The following is a 14,158-nucleotide window of genomic DNA, read 5'->3' as shown; positions in this document are numbered from 1 at the left end:
CCTACTAGTATCTTCCACCAGACTGTAAGCCCCCTGAGGACACAGACGGGGTCTCTCTTCCAGGTCTTCTTCTCCACTTGTGAGCTTCGGGGCAAGAGTATATAAAGTCCCATATACCATTTGTCTAAATATCTAAAAATTATAAACTACATTATAAATTACAAGCTAACAAAGAGTTAAATAAAATACTTTTATGCTGACCTTGACAAATATTCCCTCATAAGTGATAAAAAGACATGCAAAACTGTGATTTTAATATGGATAAAAGTTGGCAAGATATTAAAGACAATTTCATTATTATTACAAATGTCTGAGTGTTCTACTAACCAATGTTTTGATAAGTAATGAAAATGACACATGATTTAAGACCTAATATATATTTATTTTACAAAATTTATTTTTTTTGTCTTCAATTGGTGAACCACTAATTATGTTATTATAATCTAGATTTTTACATAGTGTATGTTCAATTACTCATAATGATGTAAAGGATTATATATACAATTTTTTTAAGACCTGGCGCAGTAACTTAGTTGGTTAGAGCAGTGGTCCCCAACCTCCGAGCCACAGACTGGTACCGGTCCGTGGGCCATTTGGTATCGGTCTGCAGAGAAAGAACAAATAACTTACATTATTTCCATTTTATTTATATTTAAGTCTGAATGATGTTTTATTTATTTATTTATTTATTTATTTATTTATTTATTTATTTATTTATCATTTTTTCCCAGTGCCTGTTGCACCCCTCAAGGAAAGAGTGGCCACTGTGAGGCCAGCCTGATGTCATGAGGAGGTCCTTTCTCTCTCTCCCCATTACAAAAGTCACACATGTGCAGACCAGTGTAACTATGCAGAGCTGAGAGAGCAATGTTTTATTTTTAAAAAATGACCAGATTCCCTCTGTTACATTTGTCTAAGACTCACTTTTGACTCTTGTCTCGGTCACATGACCCATTTATCCATCCCACCCTAAAGGCTGGTCCATGAAAATATTTTCTGACATTAAACCGGTCCGTGGCCCAAAAAGGCTGGGGACCACTGGGTTAGAGCGTCATTTTGACATGCTAAAGTCATAGGTTTGATCCCCAGTTGGGGTATATATGAGAATCAACCAATGAATGCATGAATAAGTGGAACAACAAATGGATGTTTCTCTCTCTCTCAAATCAATTAATAAAAAAATTTTTAATTGTTTTTAAAAGTATATAAAATTCTGATTATTTTCATCAAAAAAGTAGATTAAGGTAAAAATAAGAAACCAAAACATGACAATTCTTTTATATATGTTATTTTTCTTCTGAATTATTTAAAACTATATATTAAAGTTAAGGCCAAATCAAAAGTAAAGTTAAATATCATTTAAACCAACTATTTCAGCAGTTCCTCCTTCTTCAAAGACTTGTATGTCAACATAGAGTTCCATGTTTTATAGGACATACTCGACTCACTCCATGCTCCCTGGAGCTTTAGCACAAGAGAATGCCCCTTTTTTTTTTGTATTTTTCTGAAGTTGGAAACAGGGAGGCAGTCAGACAGACTCCCGCATGCACCCGACCGGGATCCACCGGGCATGCCTACCAGGGGGGGATGCTCTGCCCATCTGGGATGTTGCTCTGTTGCAACCAGAGCCATTCTAGCACCTGAGGCAGAGGCCACAGAGCCATCCTCAGCACCTGGGCCAACTTTGCACCAATGGAGCCTTGGCTGCGGCTGGGCGCTTCTCCTGTGTGCACTGGCTGGGAATCGAACCCAGAACTCCTGCATGCCAGGCCGACACTCTACCACTGAGCCAACCAGCCAGGGCCTAGGAATGCCCTTGTTGATCAAGCTACTCAAAAGAAAATTATTTGGAGCAACCATGACAGATTGAGCAATTCAGTCTCATACTATTCATCACCAGAACGCTGCACCCCTGTGTAAACAGTTTCAACTTTCCCGGGAAGCAGCACAGCAGATTGGGAAATCCTGCCCAAGGAGTCCTATACTACAATCTGCCCCTTCATTTGGAGTTAACCCTCAAGGACCCCTACCAGGACAACTATGGCAAATGGATGTTACGCATATACCTTTATTTGGCAAACAGTCCTATGTCCACATTACAGTGGTTACATATTCTGGATTTATAGTAACCTCTGTCAGAACAGGAGAGGCTGCTAAGCATGTTATAGCTCATTGTCTGTATGCATTGTTCTATTATTGGATTTCTTAAACTGGTTACCTGACAATGCTCCTTCATATGGAGCAAAAGCATTTACTGTATTTTGTCAAACCTTTTGAATTATGTGTATTTCTTACAATCTTTAAAGTCAAGGTATTATTAAAGTGTACCCAGCAAATATTTTAAGGTCAATTTAAAAAAATTTAAAAGGGGGGAGTCATATCCTGGAACTCCTATGGGTCTACCATATCATGCTTTTTACTTAAAAAAAATTCTAATTTCTTTTAAATGCTGATGAACAGGAGATGCCAAATCTTTTTCTCCTGCAAACTACTACCTTCTTTATTTGATCCAGCTAATAACACTGTTTTGTCTTTTTCCAAATAGCTCCAGATATATGGAAAAGATTTATATAGGTGGATGGGGATCCTCAAACCCCTCAGCGAGATCTTCTGAGCATGGCTTTTAAGAGACCAAGAGGCAGAAAAAGCCCAATAGAGATCAGGGGAACTACCAGCTTTTAGAATATGCCCTTAAAGGCTCCAATGCCCCAAAGGGGTCTCATAGGATGCCATCTGGGTCCTGCTTCAATAGTGGAAAGGAAGGTCATGGAGCTAAAGCCTGCCAGACTTACATGCCTCTGCTGTGAGGAAACAGGGACACTGGAAGGTAGGCTTCCCCCTCGCTCCTTTTCAGCCTCTTCCAGCCCTGCTCCAGCCACCTATGACCTAACCTTGCCCAGAATACTGGGGTTTGTCACTGAAGGCTGAAGGTGCCCAGGGCCATTGGCCCCATCTACGACACTGTGGACGAGCCTAGGGTATTTCTTCCAAGAAGCTGGTAAACTGATCTTATTTGTACAAGGGCCACTTAACTATGTCTTGCCTGAATAGTCAGGTTGTTTATTCTTCCCTCAAAGATCTCTGTTGTGGGTGTTGATAGTCCTATTTTCTGCTGCTTTGTTTAATATATAGTGTTTTCTTTATTCCTCCTACCTCAATGCCCCACTCATATTTTAGGTGAGACCTACTCCTAATTTAGAGCTCTCTTTCCCCCTTTTGCCAGCTTCTATTATAAATCTACCTTTGCCACCCAGCTTAGTGTATCCCAAGGTTCTCTTTACCAAGCCACAGTTGCAGAGCTCCAGGGAAAAGCAACCTGGTCTCATCTCTCCAGGCAGAGGAGAACAGAAACTCCATCTCCACACATGCTGCAGATGGCTTTTCCAGTATGCCTGAATCATTACCAGCTAGAAGCAGCGGTCATTGGGACTTGGATGTGAGCTGCAAAGTATAGAATTGTTACAACAATTTCAGTGCCATATGGACTTTTCCTGGATGTGAACTTTTCCTGGACTCCTGCTCCTTGTGACAGCTCCTAACAGACTGAACTGGTGTTGGGTTGCATTTTTCAGGGATTTGGCATGGTGTTGGGGCCAACTTGGACTTGGTGAACATGTTAAGGACACTACTCTTTTATGGATTCTTGCTGTATTGGCCAAGAGTTTGCTTAAAGGCTTTAATCACTGTAAAAAAAAATAGAAGACTGGATAAAGAAGATGTGGCACATATACACCATAGTATACTATTCAGCCATAAGAAATGATGACATCGGATCACTTACAACAAAATGATGGGATCTTGATAACATTATATGGAGTGAAATAAGTAAATCAGAAAAAAACAAGAACTGCAGGATTCCATACACTGGTGGGACATAAAAATGAGACTAAGAGACATGGACAAGAGTGCAGTGGTTATGGGGGGAAGAGGGAGGGAAGGAGGGAGAGGGGGAGGAGGGGGAGGGGGAGGGGCACAAAGAAAACTAGATAGAAGGTGATGGAGGACAATCTGACTTTGGGTGATGGGTATGCAACAGAATTGAATGACAAGATAACCTGGACATGTTTTCTTTGAATATATGTACCCTGATTTATTGATGTCACCCCGTTAAAATTAATAAAAATTTATTTATTAAAAAAATAAAAATAAAAAATAAACCAAAATAAATTTTTTTTTTGTATTTTTCTGAAGCTGGAAACGGGGAGAGACAGTCAGACAGACTCCCGCATGCACCCGACCGGGATCCACCCGGCACGCCCACCAGGGGTAACGCTCTGCCCACCAGGGGGCGATGCTCTGCCCCTCCAGGGCGTCGCTCTGCCGCGACCAGAGCCACTCTAGTGCCTGGGGCAGAGGCCAAGGAGCCATCCCCAGTGCCCGGGCTATCTTTGCTCCAATGGAGCCTTGGCTGCGGGAGGGGAAGAGAGAGACAGAGAGGAAGGAGGGGGGATGGAGAAGCAAATGGGCGCTTCTCCTATGTGCCCTGGCCGGGAATCGAACCCGGGTCCCCCGCACGTCAGGCCGACGCTCTACCGCTGAGCCAACCGGCCAGGGCTAGTTTCATTTTTTTTACATGCATCTCTACAGTTTTTCCAACACCATTGAATATACTGTCTTTACCTTATTGTATAGTCTTGCCTTCTTTATCATAATTAATTGACCATATAGGTGTGGGATTATTTCTGGGCTCTCTATTCTAGCTCATTAATCTATGCATCTGTTTTTTATGCCAGTAGCATATTGTTTTGATTACTATAGCCTTGTAGTATAGTTTGATATAAGATAGTATGATACCTACAACTTTGTCCTTCTTTCTCAAAAATGCTTTGGCAATTTGGAGTCTTTGTGGTTCCATATAAATTTTAGGGTTATTTGTTCTAGTTCTTTGAAAAATGCCTTTGGTATTTTGATATGAATTTCATTGAATCTATAGATTGCTGTCGGTAGTTTGAACATTTTAATGATGTTAATTATTTCTACCGTGAGTATGATATATACTTCCATTTATTTGTACATTCTTCAATTTCTTTCCTCAATGTCTTACAATTTTCTGAATACAAGTCTTTTATGTCCATGGTTAAATTTATTCCAGGTGTTTTCTTATGTAATTGTAAATGCAATTGTTTTCTTAATTTTTCTTTTTTCAAAATATATTTTTATTTATTGATTTTTAGAGGGGGGGGAGAGGGGGGGAGAAGCATCAACTTGTAGTTGCTTCTCTTTAGTTGTGCATTATTTCTTATATGTGCCAGGGTCTCAAACAGGTGACATCATCATTCTAGGTCTATGCTCTATACACTGCACCACCACAGGGCAGGCTTAATTAATTAATTAATCTTTCTTTCTTTCTTTCTTTCTTTCTTTCTTTCTTTCGAGAGGACAGACAGGAATGGAGAGGGATGAGAAACATCAACTCATAGCTGTGACACTTTAGTTGTTCATTGATTGCTTTCTCATATGTGCATTGCCCAGAGGCTGCAGCCAAGCCAGTGACCCCTTGCTCAAGCCAGTGACCTTGGGCTTCAAGCCAGAGACCTTTGGGCTTAAGCCAATGAACATGGGGTCATGTGCCTGATCCCACAATCAAGCTGGCAACCTTGTGCTCAAGCTGGTGAGCCTGCATTCAAGCCAAATGAGCCCATGATCAAGCTGGTGACCTCAGGTTTTAAACCTGGGTACTCAGTGTCCCAGGCCAATGCTCTATCTACTGCACCACCACCTGGTCAAGCTTAATTTCTCTTTCTGATAATTCATTATTGATATATAGAAAATGCACTGATTTCTAAATATTAATTATGTATCCTGCTATGTTACTGAACTCACTTATCAATTCTAATAGTTTCTTGGTGTAATCTTTTGGATTCTCCTATATAGCACCATGTCATTTTATCAGCACCATTCTTTTCATATATATTTTTTTTTTATTATTTTATTAATTTTAGAGAGGGGAGAGAGAGAGAGAAGGGGGGAAGGAGCAGGAAGCATCAACTCCCGTATGTGCTTTGACCAGGCAAGCCTGGGGTTTCAAACTGGCAACCTCAGCTTTCCAGGTCGATGCTTTATCCACTGCGCCACTGCAGGTCAGGCTCAGCACCATTCTTAACTGCTGTTCTCTCCAGGCCAGAATGACTTCAGTGCACAATGAAACTAAAGAAGTCTCCTGGAAAAATTTGTCTCTAGAAGGTAGAAGCATAATCCATTCATACCTCAGCTCCCTCCCCAGCTCCTAGAGATGTATTTTCTGACTCTACAATAGTTTTAAAACTCTATCCCTTTCTTTTTCTGCCTTCACTAATCCCCTCTCCTCTATGCTTATCTTCTCTTTCTGTTCCATACCTTTCTTTTCTTTTTTTTTCTTTTTTTTTTTTTGTATTTTTTTTCTGAAGTTGGAAATGGGGAGGCAGTCAGACTCCTGCATGCACTCGACCAGGATCCACCTGGCATGCCCACCAGGGGGCGATGCTCTGCCCATCTGGGGCGTTGCTCTGTTGCAACCAGGGCCATTCTAGTGCCTGAGGCAGAGGCCATGGAGCCATCCTCAGCACCCGAGCCAACTTTGCTGCAATGGAGCCTTGGCTGCAGGAGGGGAAGAGAGAGATAGAAAGGAAGGAGAGGGGGAGGGGTGGAGAAGCAGATGGGCTCTTCTCCTGTGTGCCCTGGCCGGGAACCGAACCTGAGACTCCTGCACGCCAGGCTGACGCTCTACCACTGAGCCAACCGGCCAGGGCCTGTTCCACACCTTTCTTAAAGCCTACAACATATACAGTACAAATATTGATCAACTTACAACCTATGCAACTTATGACCATTCGACTTTACAACCACAATTGCTAGCCATGACTGTTCCCCGTCTGGCAGCGCAAGCGTTGCCCAGCTGGATGTACAACAGTGCGGACCAGCTTCCGGCATCGCTACCATCTCAGCATGTACCATTTCAACTGTTATTCCAGACTCGGTACAGCAATTTGTGTTTTGTGTCTTGGATATTTTTCACCAAATCCCTCCCAAGATGTCTACCAAGAGGAGATTGTCTTTGCAAATATTAAACCAGTTGTACTGGTAATGCAGTAATTTACTTAAACCTGACGAATGTAAAAATAAGAAACAAAATGGTGTAGAGATGATACAAATGATATAAAATGAACAAAGAAAATTATGATATATAACAATAATGAAAAAAAATTATGATAAAATATGACTTAAAGATTTTTATAACATCATTTCACAGTACTGTACATATAGCCTACTCAGCTTATGACCAAATCGTGTTATGACCGGTCTGTCGGAACCAACCGGGGTCATAAGTCGAGCACTACCTGTATACACCAAATAGTAAGCTATGCTTTTAGTTTTCTCACTTGTATTCTTTCTTTGAGTCTATGTTTAGAGGAGATGAAATAGGTAACCTCCAAACACCCTTCTCAGATTGTAATTTTTTCCTCTGTTCCACATCATTCCCATCAGCTTACAAACAGAGTTTACTTCTCCCATCTTTTTTATTTTTTAAAAACCTACTTATTGGTCCTATATGCTCCTGCAGCCCTATGTCTCTGTTCTCTGTTTGTGGTTTCACCTTATATAAAAAGTTGCCTGTAGCCACTGTCTTATCTCTCACCTCTCATTCTCTCTTCAACCCACTGCACTGCCTCTTGTCCCACTCTTTATGCTGATATCTTCCAAATTTATATTTCCAGCCCCAACCTTCCTTACCAGGTGTCTATAATTTGTATGTTTGATTTCCAAATTAACATTCCCTTGTTTCCCTGGCTTGGTCTGCTACTCTCCCAGCTTCCTTATCTGGCAAAGAGCACTCACAGGGGCCTGAGACAGGAGTCTGGATATCATCCATCCCTCAGCCCCCATATTAAATCTATCAAGTGCTACCTACTCTCTTCTACCTCCAGAGTTTCCCAAATCTGTCTGCTTCTCTCGATCTTTATTCTCTCCAAGCCACCATTATCTGACTTAATTTACTATTATAACCACTTTATATAATCAATTCTCCACATGGTAGCTGGAATAATATTTTAACATGCAAATCGGATAATGTCACCCTTCTGATGAATACTCTTTGATAGCTTTCCACTGTGTTTAGCATAAAATCTGGACTTCAAGGCTCTACATGATCAGGTTTCTGGTCTCTCTTACTGAATCACTCACTCCCCTGCTTTCTAAGCCCCAACAACACTAAAAAACTATTAGAACTGATAAATGAATTAGCAACATAGCAAGATACAAAATTAATAGTCAGAAATCAGACATTTCTGTTCCTTGAACGTGGTACATTTGAGAGCTTCTGTACTATTTGCTCCTTCTAGAATGTAAATTTCCTTGATCTTCTACCTTTGCCTTCTTGCCAATATTTGGATCTCAATTCAAATGTTACCTTCTTTATTTGCTTATCTAGTTTCTATTACCCTGTCCTTTTTTATTTTAATATTAGCACTCATTACTACCTGATGTTCCATTGCTTTGTGAAGGTCCAACCACACACTAGAATGCAAGCTCTGTGAGAACTAGAACCTTGTCTTTCTTGTGTTTTGCCATAGGCCCAGCACTTAGAATGGTCCTAGAATATAGTAGGCACTCAAGAAATATTTGTTTAATAAATTAGTGAAAAATAAGATCCCTGAAATTGAGGACCACCGTAACTCATACTTCTATGGCTTTCCTTGCTGCCTACTGACATTGCTACATATTTTCTGAGCTCTGAAAATATGATTCATGATGATGAAAACATAAACAACAAATTTACCTTAAAAATCTGGTCAATGGGTGGTGAACACACAATGTAATATACTGAAGATATACTATAGAATTGTGCACCTGAATCCTGTATAATTTTATTAAGCAACATTGCCCCAGTATATTTAATAATTTTTTTTTAAATTCTGGAGAAAATCAGTCAGAGAAAGATAAATACCATATGATTTCACTAACATGTGGAGTCTAAAGAACAAAATAAATGAAGAAACAAAATTGAAACAGACTCAGACACACAGAGAACAGACTGATGGTTGCCAGAGCAGAGGGGTGTAGGGAGCTGGGTGAAAGAAGTGAAGGGATTAAGAAATACAGAACAGTAGTTACAAAATAGTCACAGAATGTAAAGTACAGCATAGGGAATGTAGTCAATAATATGTGACAACTATATATGGTGGCAGGTGGGTACTGGAAATATGAGGGGGGGACACTTTATAAAGTATATGATTGTCTAACCACTATACAGTATACCTGAAGCCAATACAAAATATTTAAAGTAAAATGTAATTGAAAAATTAAAATTAAAAAATGTAGAAAAGCCTGATCTGTGGTAATGCAGTGGATAAAGCGTCAACCTGGAATGCTGAGGTTGCTGGCACATACAACAACCAGTCAATGAACAATTAAAGTGAAGCAACTATGAGTTGATACCCCCCACCTCCTCTCTGTAAAAATCAATAAATAAAATCTTTAAAAAAATAAAAATAAGGCCTGACCTGTGGTGGTGCAGTGGATAAAGCGTCAACCTGGAAATGCTGAGGTTGCTGGTTCGAAACCCTGGGCTTGCCTGGTCAAGGCACATATGGGAGTTGATGCTTTCAGCTCCTTCCCCCCTTCTCTCTCTCTGTCTCTCCTCTCTGTCTCTCTCTCTCTCTTTCTCTCCCTCTCCTCTCTAAAAATGAATAAATAAATTTAAAAAAATAAAATAAAATAAAAATAAGACATACCAAAAAAATTTTCTGGAGAGACAAAGGGAAAGAGAAGACCTTACTGTATACTTTTATTTGAATGAAAACATATGCTGAAAATCAGTTGTCATAAATCGAATAGTTATGCCAACTACAATTCCCCGAATATGCGAACTTTTTCTAGGTTTGGGGTCCAAACCTTTGCACCAATAAATGTTTGACAAGTCCCAAAAGCCAAGCATTCCCCAATGTCTCTAGTCTGTCACCCTTGTCCTTCATTACCCCTCGGCCTTGTGAACTATAGGAGCAATGAGTATTTAATTGTTTTGATCATTTTCTTCTATCAGGAAACAGTGTCAATAATTACAATGCTCTGGAGAATTTTTTAGGATTTCAGTCTATATTATGAAACACTTTTAAAAAGTGGGTTACAGGCACTTTTCTATTCACTCTGTATAACTCTAATAGATTGTGTAATGCGTCACGAAGGGCCTAGATGCTCACCACCCACACCTCTATTCTTAAACTAGGTTATGAGTAAAATGAAAACTCTGCAAAAAAAAAAAAAAAAAAAATCCTCCTGCTTCTTATAAAGTCCTCAGCTCAATTCATATCTCAAAGACAGGGAAATCCAGATCATGTAAAGAGGTCAAGAACCTAAATAATTATTCAGCTAGTAATAAACAGTAACAGACACTTCCTTTGAAACTGTGGAAATTCTCATTTTCACACTAAAGCCAAGAGAACACAGCCATGACGTCAGCAGGCAAGAAAACTGAAAGGGTACTTTCCTTATTTACCTGATCGCTATTGCCCTACTTCATCCTGAACAAAGCAAACCTGCCACACCTAGAGTTCAGGGAAGTTTAGGGGAGGAGGAGCTGAATTGAATGGGGAGGCTTTATCTTGTCGAACTATGAATAGTGTGGGAAAGTGCCCAAGTGAAAACAATTGAATACTAAATAATTTCCCACAGACTGCCAGAGTTGCCCATAGACTGTTAAGTGTCAACCACTCTGTAAGCTCTATGAAGACATCTTTAAGGACTTATCCCCCCTCCCCACCACCACCACACCCAACTGGTTAAATGTCTTCACTCCAAGAGGTTAGCCTGGGAAGATAGCCTTATCTTCAAACCATAACAACAAAGCCCCAAGTCCCCCCATAGTAAAATTCCTGTGCTCCACCCTCATTGAGTTTAGGAAACTGATAAGACAGCTGTGAAAATAGAGTGTAAAACATTCTCTCCCATCCTTTTCCCTGGCCCACTGTGTGCTTTTTAAAAAGGGGCCAGGAGGTTGTCATTTTCCATTTTTAAATGGTTATGGACCAAAACACAACTCAGCAATCACACATATTGTAAAGTGAATTTGTCCAGCCATTAGCTCATATATAGCTTGAATACATGTATGCAGTTAATTAAAGCTTTGTATGATTAGTATTATTAAATATCTTTAAAAGCAGAACAATACAATACTAAACTTTGACAATTATCCATGTAAATTTATTCTATTTTAATGCTCTTAAAATAAAACCTGAAATTTTGCTGTGAGAATGTACCCAGGTGTCTCTTATAGGCTATAACATTTGTTATGATAACATAATAAATTCCTTAGAGTTTTGAGGCAAAAGAGTAAAAGTTCATAAATTCTGAGTAATTGCCTGTATCTCTGCCCAAACAATTAAAAAAGCTGCACCATACAATTTTTAAAGGCAGGTTTATCACTTCCAAGTTAAACAGTATCGTAAAAGCAATGCAGACAAGGTCCTATCAATAAGCACACATAAATGGTAACCGTAAAATTATTCATTATCTTTGCATGCAAATAGTTGTATTAACCAGGTCAGGGTGCCATAACACCATAGACTAGATGTTTAAACAATAAAAATTAATATTCTCACAGTTCTGGAGGCTGAAGTCTGAAATCAGCTGTCAGCATGGTCGAATTTGGTGAGAGTTCTCTTCCTGGCTCGCCTCTCCTCCCAGAGCAAGCAAGCTTTCCAGCATGTCTTCCTATAAAGACACTAATCCCATCAAGAGAGCCCACCCTCATGCCCTAATCCAGGGGTCCCCAAACTACGGCCCACGGGCCGCATGTGGCCCCCTGAGGCCATTTATCTGGCCCCCGCTGCACTTCCGGAAGGGGCACCTCTTTTTTTTTTTCTTTTCTGCATTTTTCTGAAACTGGAAACGGGGAGGCAGTCAGACAGACTCCCACATGTGCCCGACCTGGATCCACCCGGCATGCCCACTAGGGGGCGATGCTCTGCCCATCTGGGGCGTCGCTCTGTCGCGACCAGAGCCATTCTAGCGTCTGAGGCGGAGGCCACAGAGCCATCCTCAGCGCCCAGGCCATCTTTTGCTCCAATGGAGCCTTGGCTGCGGGAGGGGAAGAGAGAGACAGAGAGGAAGGAGAGGGGGAGGGGTGGAGAAGCAGATGGGCGCTTCTCCTGTGTGCCCTGGCCGGGAATCGAACCGGGGACTTCCACAAACCAGGCCGATGCTCTACCACTGAGCCAACCGGCCAGGGCCAAGGGGCACCTCTTTCATTGGTGGTCAGTGAGAGGAGCATAGTTCCCATTGAAATACTGGTCAGTTTGTTGATTTAAATTTACTTGTTCTTTATTTTAAATATTGTATTTGTTTCCGTTTTGTTTTTTACTTTAAAATAAGATATGTACAGTGTGCATAGGGATTTGTTCATAGTTTTTTTTTATAGTCCAGCCCTCCAACGGTCTGAGGGACAGTGAACTGGCTCCCTGTGTAAAATGTTTGGGGACCCCTGCCCTAATCTAAACCTAATTACCTCGCAAAGACCCCATGTCCAAAAACCATCACATTAGGGGGCGGGGACTTCAACATATGAATTTTAGGAAAACATAATTCAATCCGTAGCAAAAGACATGTTTTTTCCCCCCCTTCAGGCTTAATATCCTCTTTTCTTTACAAATTACAAGTATGTAGACCAGCGGTTCTCAATCTGTGGGTCACGACCCCGGCGGGGTCGCCTAAAGCCATCAGAAAATACATAATGCATATCAGTATTTACATTCCGAATCATAATTGTAGCAAAATTACAGTTATGAAGTAGCCACCAAAATTATTTTTTGGTTTGGGGTCACCGCAACATGAGGAACTGTATTGCGAGGTCACGGCATTAGAAAGGTTGAGAACCACTGATGTAGACATTACTTATTTACCTAGCAAACCCTTTTTTATTTATGGTGCAAATACAAACTTTACACCAGTTGATAACAAACAAAACGAATTTTATATTAGATAAATGTTATTGAATAGATTTTATAGCATATGAAATAACTATCCAGTCTGACCAGGCAGTGACACAGATAGTGTCAATCTTGGACACTGAGGATCCAGGTTCAAAACCCCAAGGTTGCTGGGTTGAGCGCAGGCTCACCAACTAGAGCATGAGGTCACCACCAGCCTGAGCATGGGATTGTAGAAGTGACCCCATGGTCACTGTCTTGAGCCCAGAGGTCGCTGGCTTGAAGCCTAAGGTTGCTGGCTTGAGCAAGGAGTCACTGGAGCCCCCCAGTCAAGGCACATATGAGAAAGCAATCAATGAACAACTAAGGTGTTGCAACTATGATTTGATGCTTCTTATCTCTCTCCCTTTCTGTTTGTCCCTGTCTGACCCTCTGTCCTCACTCACTAAAAATAATAATAATAATAACAATAACAACTATCTAGTCAGTACCTGCCAGACTGCTACTATTCTCTCTGGAGGATACATTTTCCCCTAAATAAACTGATAGGGGACAAGAAGTAATAATGGGTAGGCAGGCTCTCTGAGTTTGCCCCTAGGCCTGAAACTGGGTGCTGGGCAGGGAGGGCATAGCTGCTTTCATGACAAACAGGTTTGTTTAGGGTTTATTGAAGATAATTATCAAAGCTTACCTAATAAGACTCAAAATATCTTCTAAAACTGATCTGAATTTAGACCTTGTGTTGTTTTTTTTTAAGGATCAGTAAATTCTTATTAACTGAAATTAGGATGTTTACTGGAAGACCTGGAAAAAAAAATCCAGGCCTTCAAAATTCCCCTTGAATTGTCAAGTGGATAATTTATTATTCTGCTCCTGTCTCATGGATGCCCAGCGGCTGGTAGCTGAACACTCTTGCTAAGGTGACCACTGGAGAAATGGAGTCATGATTGCGGAGCACAGTAAAGAGCTTGCCTTGTGATAAAACAGGATGTTATTGCTCTTCATGAGGACTCTCTGACTAGAGATGAAAGTGCTTCGGGACTCAGGGCCAAACCTTGTGAACCAAGAGCAGAAAAAAAGGTACTCCATGAAGGGTATTTGAGTTGCCAACACCTGAGATTTAACTTAAGAATGATTTGCAGCCCTGGCCGGTTGGCTCAGTGGTAGAGCGTCAGCCTGGCGTGCAGTAGACCCAGGTTCGATTCCCGGCCAGAGTACACAGGAGAAGCGCCCATCTGCTTCTCCACCCCCCCCCCTTC

The 14,158-nt window shown here is 40.9% G+C and overlaps 2 non-coding genes across 2 annotated transcripts; both read right to left on the bottom strand.

Annotated features, from left to right (window-relative positions):
• Positions 1-732: 732 nt before the first annotated feature.
• Positions 733-866, bottom strand: LOC136327443 (small nucleolar RNA SNORA64/SNORA10 family). Its single transcript, XR_010729657.1, has one exon. It is a non-coding gene; the product is annotated as a small nucleolar RNA SNORA64/SNORA10 family (small nucleolar RNA).
• Positions 867-4,479: 3,613 nt separating this feature from the next.
• TRNAV-GAC (transfer RNA valine (anticodon GAC)) lies at positions 4,480-4,555 on the bottom strand. The gene has a single exon. It is a non-coding gene; the product is annotated as a tRNA-Val (tRNA).
• Positions 4,556-14,158: the final 9,603 nt, after the last annotated feature.

This window comes from Saccopteryx bilineata, chromosome 2, assembly GCF_036850765.1.
Source record: "Saccopteryx bilineata isolate mSacBil1 chromosome 2, mSacBil1_pri_phased_curated, whole genome shotgun sequence".
Taxonomy (NCBI): domain Eukaryota; kingdom Metazoa; phylum Chordata; class Mammalia; order Chiroptera; family Emballonuridae; genus Saccopteryx; species Saccopteryx bilineata.
This window is presented reverse-complemented; position numbering and strand designations above follow the sequence as displayed.